General features: G+C 43.1%; 1 long non-coding RNA gene across 6 annotated transcripts in view; it reads right to left on the bottom strand.

Moving 5' to 3' along the window:
* LOC135183759 (uncharacterized) overlaps positions 1-14,796 on the bottom strand; it is a 120,941-nt gene that overhangs the window by 2,454 nt on the left and 103,691 nt on the right. For 3 of the 6 annotated variants that reach the window (XR_010305708.1, XR_010305709.1, XR_010305707.1), the window contains 2 exons: positions 13,985-14,066; positions 564-2,685 (listed from right to left, as the gene is read on the bottom strand). This is a non-coding gene — a long non-coding RNA (uncharacterized LOC135183759). Of the gene's footprint in view, positions 1-563; positions 2,686-4,685; positions 5,225-13,984; positions 14,067-14,796 lie in introns of those variants that run through there. The other 3 variants (XR_010305712.1, XR_010305711.1, XR_010305710.1) reach the window with 3 other exon arrangements.

The following is a 14,796-nucleotide window of genomic DNA, read 5'->3' as shown; positions in this document are numbered from 1 at the left end:
TTACCATCCCGCTCCGCATTTATCATTTCATGGTGTTCTTCACATTTTTTGATTCAGCATTTATGAGCTTGCTTTTAGAGAGGAGTTTATTATTACCCATTTATAGGAAGCCTACAAAATAGTAAATTATGCATTTGAAAGCCCTGCTGGCTGACATTTTTAAAGTTCATGGGACTTTTTTTTTTCCCCCCCCTCCTTTCCAGAGTAGAAATTTGTTGCAAACGCTCAAGATCTGATAACTGATCCCCATTTAGATGTCATTGAGATGTAAGTGCAATGTATTTTCATTAATATTTCATTGTGTAAGTGTTCCTTGCTTTGACATTGCCATCTTGTAGCTATTTGTCCCACATCTAAAGAGCATCTTGTAATCAGATAGGTATATTGGGCTTTAGTATCTGTCACCACACACTCTTAGCACATAGCATCTTATTAAGTTATAATTGCTTCTGGTTTTCCCTTACGGGAAGATGAGGAACAATACAGAACAATATATGGACTCATTAAAGAACAACAACAGAAAAAGGTTGACAATTAGCATCAAACTGTCAAATATATCAAGATTCTGCATTCCAAGCTTTTATTTCCACCAAGTACAACCCACATTCAGCTAATAAATGAAGAGAAGCTACATTTTAAATGGAACAGAATTATTTTGTGATTGATTTGTGACTGTGTGTCAAAATCCTGATTTTTTTAAACAAGAGGAGATGCAAGTTAATGACACATACACAAGTCAATGCCTTTTTCCAATACAAGAAAAGTTCTTCTGGGGTTTGTTTATTTTTTCATTTACATCACTATAAAAATAGCAAAGAAATGGCAGTAGCAGGTATTCCAGGTAAGGTTAGTTCAGTATGCAGTGTAACAGCTTTTGCACACTGTAAGTTCCTAAGCTGTTGCAAGAATTAGGAGTAGAACTTGTAAATGCAGATGCAGTGGTACCTTTTTTTTCCCCATAAGATGCTCTGCTCTGTGTTACAGTAGGGTGACATAAAGACCTAATCCAGAGTTCCTTCAGAAAGACAAACCTCACTTCAAATAACTGAAAAGAAAGCAATACTTGAGAAGGTTCATCAATGAAAAGTTACTTTATCTACCCTTTAGAACTTCATGGGTAAATAGAGAGAACCTCTCATACTTCATTATGTGTAAGACTGACATATTTAAGTCCCCAGTGAACTAGCAACTTGATAGCAGTCGAAGTAAATGTTGAAGCTAAGCAACTAGAAAAAAACACTGTCATTGCACATCTTCCATGGCTCCCATTTCCCTACCCAGGGTGATCTTTAGCTACTGTTCCTGCTATAGAAGCTGAGAAGGAGCCCAGTTGAGTCTGCAGCAGCCTCTTCCCATTGCGAGCAATGCAGAGCATGGTAATCAGGGTTTCCAGGTGCAAACTGGGTCTATATCATGCTGCTGGTTTCCCTTCCTGCATCATTTCAGGTTTCTCCCTCTGTGAAGAGGAAGCAGATGTCATAAAGCAAGTTCTGTCTGTTTGAAATTTGCAATACAAATCCTGAACTGTTCATGTATGACTTCCTTAAGCCTTGATAGAGGTATCCAGCCATTAAATAGATTGTCTTCTATTTCCACTTTACAGCATGCTGTAGATTTTTTTGGTTTAGCAATAACTAACTGCATTGTAGAAGGTATTGAGGGAACAGCTGCAGCATTTGAATCCTGTGTGGGAATGAATTGGTGCTTCTGGCACCAAGGATGGAATAAAAACTGTTCAGGGCCTCTGGGAAGTTTCTGCTGAAAGAACAACTCTAAAATGATTTTAGTTGTTACCTTTAGGTTTCCGTCCCAAGCCCAAGCTCTGCTGCTCTGAAGTAATGCTCCACATTGTCTGCAGACTCCAACTGTTCTCACACTGAGGAAGCTCTATTTGCTTTGTTCTGATTTTTCCACCCCCTAAGGATCTGTACTAGATACTGCAGAGAGCTGGTGAGGCACTGGGCTGGATGGCCCTTGTTATAACACAGTTCTGCTTAATCAGATGTGGACAGGAACCATCATGTCATTTATCTTCTTTTCATTTATTCTCATTACCATAGCAGGTTGGGACCTGCTGTGGCTTATATGATAAATGCCCTCAAATACTTGTAGGCTAAAAACCAGTCTGTGACAAACAGAAAGGCAAAGCCAGTGGTGAGCCATGCTGGGGAAGTAAGTAGCAAATACAGTAGAAAAAATTAGTGTGTTTACCAGAAAGTAAAGAGTGTGCAGCTGTAATCATCACAAAGGCTGATTTTCCCTTTAACAGCTTAAATCACAACCCACTCCATTGAAATGAGTGACATGATCAATACTGAAGCAGTCAGCACGAATGAAATAAAGATCTTATCCACACCGAATGAAAGCCAGGGCTGACTCTGCACAGCCCTGTGCCACCTTCATTTCACCACCGTGCACTGGAAATACAAACATGCCCCAGCAGCCAGAACAGCCTGATGTGTCCTGTCACCAACCAGCACGCACAGCTGCAGTCCAGACTGAGCCAGAGGGACTGCCTGTCTGTGTCATTACTGCTGCTCCTAGCGACTGTGGGGATTTCTTTTGCTTTCTTCCTGAGCACAGTATGCTCCATGGTCATCTCTTCTTGTAGTTTCCTGTATTCTTGTATAAGAGCTTCTTGAGAAAGAGGCTACCAGGGTGACAATTCATCTTTCTTAAAAGGATCTTACAGAAGAAGGCAAAGAGAGAAATACAAACAATAAATGCACATAAAATTAACACAAACCATTCCAATTAAAGACCTTGGCAGCTATGTCAAAGTACACTGCCTCAGTTCTTCCTTTGTTTCACAGATTCTTATTTAGGCAGGGCAGCAGCTCAGCAAAGCCCAGAGATTTGGAGCTTTATACCAGCTTATTTTCTGCAGGCAGCAGAAGTAACCATGCAGTGTTTCTGCAAAGGTGCAGCGCTCTCGGAACTGCAGAGTTCAGAGCTGTGGAGTGCTGGTTAACAAAGTTAGCCTCCATTTTGGCAAGCTTTTGGCAGGCTTGGTACAGAAAAGGAGAAAGCAGAGCCAAGCTACCACTTTTAACAATGTCTAATACCAGTTTTCACTTCTTCTTCTTCTTTGGGAAGGGACATCACCACTCAATGATTCCTTGGGAGCTGTAAGACAAACCATCTCCAAACAAGGGGTATTTCAGTGTAACACAATCCCCACTCCAGCATCCTGCAGTGTGTCCTCAGAAACTGAATAGAGTGCTTCTGGGATCTGTTTATTAAATTCGTCCCATATAGACTCTGACCTTTCAAAACACAGAGAAGATCATGTGGCAAACCACTCCCAGGAGGGATTTTTATCTTGGCTCTGACCTTGAGAGAAATGCTTTCAATATATATAGCAGAAGAACTCCATTTCTTTTATTCTTTGAAATGGGAGAAACAATCATTTGTGAATATTCATGCAGTTCTCTTTAAATATATATAGAGCAGACTATTGCATGAGGCTTCTGTAATTCCTGATCATTTAACATACAGGTCAGCAGAAAACATCCATAATTTAGATCCAGTTTCCATCTTTGCAAGCCCATGGAACACAACTTCTGACACTGACTTGTATTAAAAGGTAGAATATGAGATACTATTGTTCATTTATAGGGCAGCAATTATGCATGGAACTATTTCTCTGCAATTCTACATTTATAACTTCTGCTTTCCTTATCTTTAAATATATTGATTTTAGCAAGCATTACAAATGGACCTGACAGACCTCTGTGGTTAGGGTGTAGGGTTACCAGTGTGGTTTGGTTTGGATTCCTTGTCACAGTTAATTTTTAAACATTGCAGTTGGAATTATCTTTCACAAAGCTCCCCCATGGTTTTGGAGAATCTAGGTGGATCTGTTTCCAGCAATGAAGGCAGGAAATGCTGACCCTGAGCTGATCATATTACTTCTCTTTGGATATGTCTCACAGGCTGGGGAGGGGCCTGGAGCACAGCCCTGTGAGGAGATGCTGAGGGAGCTGGGGGTGTGCAGCCTGCAGAAGAGGAGGCTCAGGGCAGAGCTCATTGCTGTCTGCAGCTCCCTGAAGGGAGGCTGTAGCCAGGTGGGGTTGGGCTCTTCTGCCAGGCAACCAGCAACAGAACAAGGGGACACAGCCTCAAGTTGTGCCAGGCGAGGTCTAGGCTGGCTGTTAGAAGGAAATTCTTGCCAGAGAGGGTGACTGGCATTGGAATGGGCTGCTCAGGGAGGAGTGGCGTCGATGTTGCTGGAGGTGTTCAAGCAAAGCCTGGATGAGGCACTTAGTGCCATGGTCTGGTTGACGGGACAGGGCGGGGTGCTAGGTTGGGCTGGATGAGCTTGGAGGTCTCTTCCAACCTGCTTGATTCTGTGATATGCAAGGTTGTCCCTCAGCCCTTGCTTTGGAGCAGGATGGGAAATCTGACAGGATGAATTTCAGTTTGATGGAGGAGATTCCTAAATTTGGCCTTACGAGAAGACAATCACATGAGATGTGGTTGTAAGCCTCTAGAAACCACCACTTGCACACAATTGCTGGTTCTGCCTTCAGCTTTCTGGTAACATTCTCAGTGCCCTCTCCACGCTGAGCATGATGCAGAACAGCAGACTGCAATCACACTCAGGCCCAAGAAACATGCAAGGCTGTTTTGATGAAAAGGAATTGTAACATCATGCAATGAGATCAAAAAAATAAAGCCATTTATTCCAGGAGCTACCAACCAACAGGGTATCATACACCAGCCATATTTTTGTCACTGCCAATTGATTTGGAAGGCATTGGCAATGAGAGAGACCCAGCTGGGTGCACTCTGCAACATAGAGACCAGAGGCTCCAGCATTTCAGCAACACCAATGTGACCTAACTTGTAACTAGGTAATGCTGAGCAGAACTATCTTTCTTAGCGTGGATGGGTCTTTGACAATGAAAATCATGCTCCATTGATAGAGAGGAGGTGAAGCCAGCATACTCTGGCCAGCAGTAGCTCCCATAAATGGCATTTGAATACCACAGTTAGAAGGCTCAGAATGCTGTATACTTTACCACCCTTTGGGCTCTATTCCACATACTGGACCATGAAGTTGTCTGACATTCTGGAGTCCCTGTTCCAAGCTTTTATCTTTGTCTTTCCTTTAGATGTTTGCCCCATTCTGCTTTTCAGGTGGCTAATTTGCTGTTTTTATTCACACTTCAAAGCAGGTAGGTCCCTTTGGGTACTACAGAGTTTGTCTTAGCGTGCGTGCCTGAAATCAAAGTTTTACAATCTCAGCCAAGGCTGAGCAAGCAGCAAGTAACACCTGAATGGCTGAACATTGTGTATTTTTACCTGACTCACTGACAAATTAAATACAGGTTTTAAACAAAATTCTTGTGTTACTTTGTCACTCTGAGAGGCAAAATGACATCAGGTAGAAACTTAAGAGCAGATCTAAGGCAAGCCTTTCAACAGATCAGTAGTATAAAAACAAAACAAGCAAAGAAAACCAAAAAAAAGCCAAGCTCCTACTCTGCTTTCTGGCTCTCTATAACTACATTCACTGTGACACAGTTTGAAGTGTAGATCTTTTAATTGCAGAAAAGGAAGCTACTAATTTTTAACGGTTAAATGTGCAAGTCAGCTGTACTTCCCTGCCTATCAGCCTTGCAAGTCAGCACACAGCACAGGTGGCCCTGGTACACACACGTCCTTCTGCTGTGTTCGGCTGTGCTATCACTAAGGTATTGGGGAATGGGGCAACATTTTCTGAAGGTACAATAGAGAGCTGCCCACTGAAGCCACAGAAAGTGTGTGAATCAACACAACACATGCAGAAAAATGCATCCTTTGCTCACCCTGATAGAAGCTGCTTGCCTCTGCTCAGGTGTGCATGCACAGAATGTGAAGAGGAGAAAAGAACTGGAAAGGAGCCATTCAAGGAAGAAGATCAGGAAACTTCAACTATTTCTGTTTTCTGCTGCTTTTCCACCATAACCTATGAGGACTTTGAGTCACACCATCCATCACAGAACGAATGGTGTAAAGGCAGAAGATGGAACTGTGCTGTTCTGCAAAGCAAACATTCAAGCACATCACATCAATTCTTTGTGCACACAGCTATTTCTGCTTTTCCTCTCTTCATTATCATGATAATAATCTCTAGCTCCTTATTCCCAAGTCTTCAAAGCCTGAATTTTAAAGGCTCTATAATGTGGCACTGTGTTACACAGATACATACAGGTCCACTCTTCTTGGCTGCAGAGGGACTGTTCCCAAAGGCCTGCAGTGGCAGGATGAGGGCAATGGTTTGTAATGAGAAGAAAGCAGATTTAGATTGGATGTGAGGAACAAGTTCTGCACCAGGAAGGTGCGGGAATGCTGTAACAGGTTGCTGAGAGAGGCAGCAGAGGTCCCATTCATGGAGATTGTCTTGGTTCTAGTTTAAATTTTCCAGAGACTCAAATTATAGCTAACAGAACCAATACAATTATAGGATGCCTTCTTCTCTCCCCCCTTTTGAAAAGAAAAGGGAATTAGATGTAGAGAGGAAAAGGTAAAATACACCCAAATAAATAGTCTCACTCCAGTTTGGAAGTTAGAAAAATATTTAACAATAAATATAAGGTATGTAAGGTGGGGGAGTTACAGAGAGGTACAGGGGAGAGGAAAAAAACAAGATTCAAAAAAATACATGTACAACCAGATTGTATATGGGTGGAGGTAGAATCAGGATTTGTCCACCACAGGGAAGGATAACCACCTGGTAACAAAACAAAAGCAGCAGGAACAAAGGGTGGTCCAAGCAGGCAAGCAGGCAGGGCAAGAGAGAGAAAGAAAGAGCAAGTTCCTCTGTTTTTACAGGGGGCTGGGCAGGAACTGGGGGGGTGAGCTAACCACTACACCTGGGGTCAGGTTCAGCATCCACCCCTGGGGAGGAGTCAGGAGGACCTGGGGTCAGGTTTAAGACCACCCCCCAGGAAGGTTAACCCTCTACAGAGATATTCAAGGTCAGGCTCTACAGGGCTCTGGGCAATCTGTTCTAGTGGAGGATATCCCTGCAGACCACAGCGGGGTTGGACTGGAGGCCCTCTGGAGGTCCCTTCTCAAATCAAGTCATTCTGTGACTCTCTCTTACATTCAGACTGTTTATCTACCAGCGTCTAGCACTTCCTGTAGTGTTCTCATTCGAGACTCTACCTCTACCAAAAGACAATCAAGTGCCAACCATCCCCATGCATATACCCAGGCACAGCTTTGTGCTGCAGACCTCCACCTTTCTAGGTCAGAAATTATCTCACCCACAAACAGACTTGGACTTAGAGCACTGTACTATGAAGAGGCTTTAAATCAAGATATCATGGCAAATGATGCACACTTTTTAAGACTTCTACTCCCTAGGCCATTGGATTTGCACTTTACTTTCTATTATTACTTTTTTATTAAGGAAACTTGAATCCTGTTGAGAAGAGCTTACTTAGGTGGAGCTGTCACCTTGAGCTTCAGAACATTAAGTCTTGACAAATGCTTCTTTTGAAGTCTGACACCTGTTTCTTTGGCATTTCCCACCTTCAGGAACTCACTAGACTATAATAATACTCAGCACAGCAGAAGAGAATGAATTAAAGCAGAAGTGCTTTCAGACGTGAAAGATCAGTACAAAAGAGCATCCCTTTGCTCAGGTTTCCTCAGTAGTTTAGATAGGACCTCAGGAGGGCTCATCTCAAAGCTGTATGTTTTCTCTTTAATGGGAATCTAATGCCCATGAAACAAACCAGGTTAGCAGCCCCAGAGACCAGATGATTTTCAAAACAGAGGCAGATCAGCAGGAGAAACTAGGCTTCTACTTTCACAAGTACAGGGGAGCATCCTGCTTACTAGACCTTCTCTTAGGCCCAATACCAGGTATCTGCTCTTTCTGTAACTGAAATGCTTGAGGGGGATGTCTCTGACACACTCTGGGATGTGCTTCTGTCAGATCTTCATTTACATTTACATTTTTGAAGATTTTGATGGTAAAGTTCTTCAAATAGGTAATCATTTTGGGAGCTATGCTACTAGAAGGGAATCCATAATCCACCTCAGTGATAAAAACAACTCTCAGGAACTCTCTCTAAATTAGAAGCAGACCTGCAGGAAGAGATCCCCAGTTTATTTACCTCTACAATAGATTTAGTCACCATACCTATGCTTTTTCACTACGAATATTTCAGGTGTGAATATGCAACACAGACCGAGGAACACACTGGTTAGGAACTGAGTACTTCAATTGCTTTGAAAAGCCCACCTCTTCTGGACATTTCAAAACCTGCTTCCAGTCTTACAGCAGAGATCTATGGCCAGCAGCAAACTCCTTTCTGTGGAATATTCACCACAGTGGAAGATAATCTGAAAATGATAAGAATCTTAAACAAACCTTGTTAGATTTATTGTATTGAAGAAGGGGATGTCAAAAGCAGACAGCTCTGCAGCTGACAGGCAGCATTGCAAAGATCCCTGAATTCCACAATATCTCCCCAGATATATAAGCAGCCTTTTAGAATGGTTTGATGCAGCAACGACACCTCTAATCAAGCTCACCACCTCTCAGGACTCTATTTCACAGCAATCCCAAGAATGCTTGTACCTCCTGGGCATTTCGTTAGCATGGCTGGCAGTATCATCTTTTTTAAGAGTACTTGGCACATTCTTTCTAACACTGCTTTAATCTTTGCCCAATTTTGCTCATCCTCAGCCAATGTGGCTGAAATAGTCCATGCAATGCACTGCCCTAGAACAACATTTTGGCAAAGATTTAGCTTTGACATTTCAGGCAATTCTGAAAGTAAGATCAAAGAGCAAATGGATTTGTGAGGGACATGTACAAGTATCCTATTGCAAGGTGCACAGCAGATTCTTCAGTTACACATCATCCATCAACCAGATTGTGCAGAAAGAAAGAAACCTTTTTCTGGTGCAACATATGAGACACTGTGGCTGACAGAGAGTTGGACTATTCCCTTGTCCCATAGATATGAGGCAGTGTGGTTCCTGGTCTCCCTGAGCTCTGTTGAGTGCATGTTCACACAAGATATCCCAAACAAATCATGTCTCACCCCCTTGGTGGGTCACTTGGTCATTCCTAGCTGACCATATGTGACAGATTCCCAGCTGAAGACTCCCACTCTAGCACGTCTGAGTGCTAACTTTTCACTCCCAAGATTCTGTGCACATATATATTTATGTACACGGAGAGGTCAATGCTCTTATTTATGTGGGTAGATGTGAAATGTAAATTTGTGCAGTTGGCAGAGGCATACATTATAAAAAACCAAGCACATTAGAAGAGGCTAAAGATTAGAAGATGATACGAACATATACACAGATACACTCAGCACATTTATGTATAAAAGCAGTTAAGCAGCAAACCTCCTAAACTATTCAGATATCTCAATGCAAGTAAAATACATTACTAATTGCATGCAAATGTAGGATGCATGGAAAATAAAGAAATCCTCCTTCACAACCCAGATATAATGTTTAGTGGCTGCCAAAGTCAGTGTTTGTCTGTATTGACTGGGCTGAGCAAGGTGCCACACGTGGAACGTGAAAACACAGGTGACAAGAGTTGTGTCCGGCACGGCTGCTGTAGCAGCTACCTAACACAGATCCATAGCTACGCAGTTGATAGGTTTTGTTATCTTTTTAGACACAGATGCCTCAAAACTGAGTGCCCTCCTCTTAAAAACCACTGGACACATTTCCCCCATGTGTGCACAGCCATGTGCCAGGCACTGCCACAAGGGTGCTGTTGCAGGCAGGGCTGTAAGGCCAGTGTCACTACTGAGCTCTGTGCTTCAGATCTTACTTAATATTGCACGTTCTGAACCAGTAGCCTTAGAATTACCTTGCTAGAGAGATATTTGAAGAGAAGTACATGCCTTCTTAACTAGCTGGATGATCTATAATGCATTTTGTGCCTGAACAAATAAGAATTGAAACAACTGAAATCATATTAGTCATGCAGAAAACAATCAAACTACTGGCTCAGCTCACGCTGAGAACTCATCATTGAGGTACTGGAAGGTGTGCAGAGAAGGGCAGTGAAGATGGTGAGGGGCCTGGAGCACAGCCCTGTGGGGAGAGGCTGAGGGAGCTGGGGGTGTGCAGCCTGCAGAAGAGGAGGCTCAGGGCAGACCTCATTGCTCTCTACAACTACCTGAAGGGAGGCTGTAGCCAGGTGGGGTTGGGCTCTTCTGCCAGGCAACCAGCAACAGAACAAGGGGACACAGTCTCAAGTTGTGCCAGGGCAGGTCTAGGATGAATGTTAGGAGGAAGTTGTTGGCAAAGAGAGTGATTGGTATTGGAATGGGCTGCCCAGGGAGGTGGTGGAGTCACCATCCCAGGTGGTGGTGGAATCACCGTCCCTGAAGGTGTTGAAGCCTGGATGAGGCACTTAGTGCCTTGGTCTAGTTGATTGGCTAGGGCCGGGTGCTAGGTTGGGCTGGATGAGCCTGGAGATCTCTTCCAACCTGGTTAACTCTATGATTCTATGGTCACTGCTCTGGTGTTGTATGAATTGAAATACCAACAATGCTGTAAAACATTAACACCAGCACTGGAGCATTTGCAGCCCCAATTGCTAGTCTGTTTCAGGCTATGTGGGTTACTAAAAGCACCTCCACAACTGCACTCAAGTGACCAGCAATTGTATTTCTCATGCTCCAGCCCTTATTAGAATACTTGGGAATACAAAATTAATAATCTATCATTAATCTTTCCTACAGGGGAAAAAAAAGTACATCCAAAAGTGAGTGAATAATTTGAACTCTAGCTTATATTCTTTTACAAAGGATAAAATAATGAAAGGTGGATTGAAGAAGTGCTATCTCTGTGTCACAGTCTCCTGCTGTCTCTGTCTCCTTTTGTTACCAGGAGGCTTCTGTAACTGCATGCTTATTTACTCTGATCCCCATAAAGGCATACATAGCACTCAAAAATGCTGCTTTGAACCAGTAGGGAGCATGATAGGTAAAATGCATCTAATAAGATTTGGAAATTACAGGAGTATGAAGAAGATGCAGCCAGAAAACGCCTCAAAGTGGAGACAGACGAACAGAGGGCATGGAGCTGAGCAGCACGGGAGCCACAGGCAGGTCGACACAGGAGCACCAGAGCCTCTGTGCCTCTTGCCTTAGCGGGAGATGAGCTTCAGGCTCCTGTCTGAAGGCAGAGGGTCACTCCTCACGCACAGAAGCAGGTTCTGTGCTGGTCTCCCTTTTACAGAGTGGTTGCCAGGCTGTCTCAAGGGGGCCTCGGTGTCCATTCTGATTGGCTTTTTGTACCTGTACTCTATTTTTGAGGAATTGAAGTCTACACAGCTTCTACATATGCTAGTGCTCACATCTATTCATGCTTACAGTCAGATGTATCCTTATTCATAGAATCATAGAATCAGACAGGTTGGAAGAGACCTCCAAGATCATCCAGCCCAACCTAGCACCCAGACCTATCCAATCAACCAGACCATGGCACTAAGTGCCCCAGCCAGGCATTCCTTGAACACCTCCAGGGATGGCAACTCCACCACCTCCCTGGGCAGCCCATTCCAATGGCAAATCTCTCTCTCTGGCAAGGACTTCCTCCTAACATCCAGCCTAGATCTGCCCTTGCACAACTTGAGACTGTGTTCCCTTGTTCTGTTGCTGGTTACCTGGGAGAAGAGACTAAGCCCACCTGACTACAACTTCCCTTCAGGTAGTTGTAGATATCAATGAGGTCACTCCTTGACCCTCCTCCTCTTGAGGCTAAACAACCCCAGCTCCCTCTGCCTCTCCTCATAGGGTTTGCAGTGTATGTGAGCTGTACTATTAGCTTTACCTTTGCAGAGGATGTTCTGAGCTGAAAGAAAGGCCACTCACAAATGATAGTAACAGCAACCTAACACCTTGTATTACAGAAGGTTTAAAATATTCCAGTGCTGCTGAAACTATCCCTTTATATTAGTAAATGTGGCTTTTCACTGCATGTCAGAAGGGAAAACTTAAAGAAAATATATTGTGTGAAACTATCAATCAACTAAATCAGTGTCAGATATAAGAAGCCATGGAAGTGCAAATAAAGCTATCAAAAATAGTTGAAAAATCAGTGTCTCATTTTGCCTATCGTGACCATTTTGCTGCATTCTTAGCTCTACAGCAGTATTTGGATGACACATAAGCAGAGCTGAGTACTTTGTAATGAATAATTTATTTCACCAATTTTTGCCTCATTTTTTTTTCCCTGTGACATATCCATGAATAAACAGATCACGATTTTCTTTCTTCGTAATTCAAAGTCCTCTGTCATTCCCTCCTCCACAACCCACTTCCCTTTGCAGTGTGCATATTGCTCACGTGGATAGTCCAGATTTTGAACTTGGGAAGGATTAGAATCAGAGCTATGTCCTTTGGCTGTGTGTGGCCACACACCATTGTCTCCAGTCCCCACCTGGACCCTTCTGAAGAAATTGCGTGTGAATGTTCACGGAGAATAAATTAGACTTTGCTTTTTTGTGATCCTGAATGTAAAACCAACTCTTTCTGCGCACTGGCACCAAGGAAATGCAAAAGGAACTCCACAGAAAGCTGACACACAAAAGGCATGAGCGCAGCTGAGAGGAATTCATCTGAAAATTCACATGAATATTCATAAGGACTTTATCTTTCAGCATGTTCTCAAATGAAATGTTATGAAAACAACTTTTTTTTTGCTTAGTAGGTTCAGCTTTGGTCTGTTCACCTGTTCTTGATGAGGCCACTGGGAACGCTTTAGTGGCTGGAAGGAAAGACAAGCTTTGGGCTTTTGTCAGTCTGCAGTTCAGTCAGCCTTTTTTTTTGACCAAAGCCTAACATCTGCTTCCTATATTGTAGTTGGACACCTTAGTCAAAGGAAACAATGCAAAGTCTGGAGGCTCAAGCTGAAAGGTAGAGCAGGGTAGGTTCCTGGAGAGGAGGAGAACCCTCTTCCTTGTGCAAAGCAGTGCTAAGGCAGCATTTTGCTGCTGCAGATTGAACAACTGGTGAGTATTTTGATGGCAATTTCATGTCACACATGAAGCACAGATTTCTGCACGCCACGTGGGCAGGCACACTGCAGAAATCCGTCGCTCACATTAGTCAGATGGGGGCGCTGTGCGTTCCCCTTGTGCCCTGTTATCTCTGCTCACTGGGTGCTGAAGGGAAGAGAGGCAGCCCCAGATTTCCTCTAACAGTAATCACACTTTAGGTAGATGTCTAAGGAATTACAGGCTTAGAGAAGTCAAAATCCATTCCAATAAAGGTCTGTGCTACTAAATATAATATACTCTTAGCACAAAGTATAGCGATAGGAATAGTAACACAGCTGGGATCAAAATTTAAGTCAAAAGCCATATTCCACCAGCAGAAGTAATGCTTAGGGCTCTTCTGCATTAGTACATTTCAAGTACATTGTTTCCTAATCTACTTCAAAGAAATGTTTAGGGATTTTATTAACATAAAACAAGATAGTGAGAGCAAATTTGATATCAATTAACATACTAATTAAATGTCACTTAGTAGTTTTAGCAATTACTTGATATTTAATTAACCACTTGAATACCTTGGGAGATCCAGATTATTGTACATGTAATCAAAGGGCAATTCTTCTGACCCTGTGGGTATATGCTGTGTGTCAAGACAATCTGCAGATAGCAACAAAGAATAGCTTCACACACTGTGACCCCAGGTACGCTGCGTCGCTGCATACCCCAGAGGTTTATTTACTAACCTGAAGGGACCAAGTACCAGCTAAAAAGCTTCAGCATACCTCGAGTGATGCGAGACCTACACACACAACATGAACAACCTACCAAATATCAATCTTTAGAGTTCAAGCTGCATTTTAAATTCACACTGCAAAATTGCCTTGGCATTTATGAAACTTGTGTTCATCAGCAAGTCCTTTTATTTTTAGCAAACAGCTAGAGGGATTGGAGAGAAAGAAGCAAATGTTTTCAGGACAGAATTACTCAAGGAGAACAATTACATACCTGGAGTCTTCTGGACTGCATCCACTAAGAGGCGTCAGCTTTTGCATAAGGGAGTTCCTGGCGGACCTTTTGTGCACTGGTGCTAGGAAAAAGAGTCCTTTATCACTCACAGACCAGGCCTGAGCTCTGCCTGTTGAATTGCCCTCTCTCCCTCCTACTTTCGGAGCTGTGTCTGTGTTATTTGGCTCATGCTGCGCTATTGCACCACGCTGCCAATGACTGCCCACCACAACTTGGGGTAGCCTGACAACTGCTACAACTACAGAGTGTTAGAGACTCCTTTTTCATTCCTGCCACTTTTCTAAATGGACATTCACAACCCTTAGCTCTGGTTTTTAATCTCAGGCTTGTAAACCCAGCAATCTTCCCACTGCTTTTGATTATCTTCTCAACTGCAGCATTATTTATGCTTCCACTTCTCCCTGACTATGTCTGTATGGAGAAACTGGGCAAAGTAACCTTTCTGCTCCCCTTGCAGCTCTTTCCCTTTGGCCAGATGAGAAAGCAGAACTCCACTCATCTTTAAACAGATTCTTTGCTATGTTTTTGTTGCCATTTTTTCCCACTTGTCTCTGCCTCATTTCTGTACTCATTAAAGCATTTTATTTACAATGCATCTTCAGAGCTCTATCTCTCCAAACAGATGCCCATTACCTTCACTCCACTAGAACCAATCTAAATCTCCAGTGGTCTCTGAAGTAGAGTAGAGAATGAATGCTCTTCCCTCCTCCATGCTCAGCTATCAGCCATCTGAAACAGCTACTGACAGTTCAGTCACTTAAAATCTTTTCCTCTTTGCTTCTGTGTCTTTC

Source organism: Pogoniulus pusillus, chromosome 19 (genome assembly GCF_015220805.1).
Source record: "Pogoniulus pusillus isolate bPogPus1 chromosome 19, bPogPus1.pri, whole genome shotgun sequence".
Taxonomy (NCBI): domain Eukaryota; kingdom Metazoa; phylum Chordata; class Aves; order Piciformes; family Lybiidae; genus Pogoniulus; species Pogoniulus pusillus.
Note: the sequence above shows the minus strand (reverse complement) of the source record. Positions and strands in the feature narration are given on the sequence as shown.